This window comes from Sinocyclocheilus anshuiensis, unplaced genomic scaffold, assembly GCF_001515605.1.
Source record: "Sinocyclocheilus anshuiensis isolate Anshui unplaced genomic scaffold, SAMN03320099.WGS_v1.1 scaffold1452, whole genome shotgun sequence".
NCBI lineage: Eukaryota > Metazoa > Chordata > Actinopteri > Cypriniformes > Cyprinidae > Sinocyclocheilus > Sinocyclocheilus anshuiensis.
Genome location: NW_015544231.1, coordinates 638,566 through 639,112, shown reverse-complemented (window position 1 = coordinate 639,112; position 547 = coordinate 638,566). Strand labels below are relative to the sequence as shown.

Sequence of the window (547 nt, the reverse complement as noted above, 5' to 3'; positions counted from 1 at the left end):
AAAAAAATTAAAAAAAAAAAAAAAAAAAAAAAAAAAAAAAAAAGTCAAAACATCTATGTCTGACGTATTGACCATAATACAATCGGTTTTGTCTTAAGTGAATGTAAACAGTCGAGAAAGAAACCTGTGTCAGTATACTGGATCATTTCACTCCTGCTGCTGTCCGTGTCAATAACATTTATAAAACAACAACAGGCCAAAAGAAAAATCACTCACTGCTCTAGACGGATTAACTTTAGCAGCTTTAATAAGAATCAGCGCATATTAAATTCGTAGAGTGAAGGGACCGCGTTTTATTTTACATTATTAAATGCAAGTACCAGTATTATTTCTGAAAAACTAATCTCCGCCATTTCACCACTGTTCTCCAGCAAAGCAAGGCTTATGGTACTGTATGCTTTTTCTTTGCATAGATTGAGTTTTAATGCGCTCTGTTGGTCAATAGTCCAGACACGTGCAATAAAACACATCAGCCTGTATGCGGCTACAAAATCTGCATTGTGTTCTCAATTCATGAGAACATGTGAGTGCGTAATACTATCTGGAG

General features: G+C 34.9%; 1 protein-coding gene across 3 annotated transcripts in view; it reads right to left on the bottom strand.

Moving 5' to 3' along the window:
• Positions 1–547, bottom strand: part of LOC107697503 (uncharacterized) — a 38,037-nt gene that overhangs the window by 22,432 nt on the left and 15,058 nt on the right. The window lies entirely within an intron of this gene.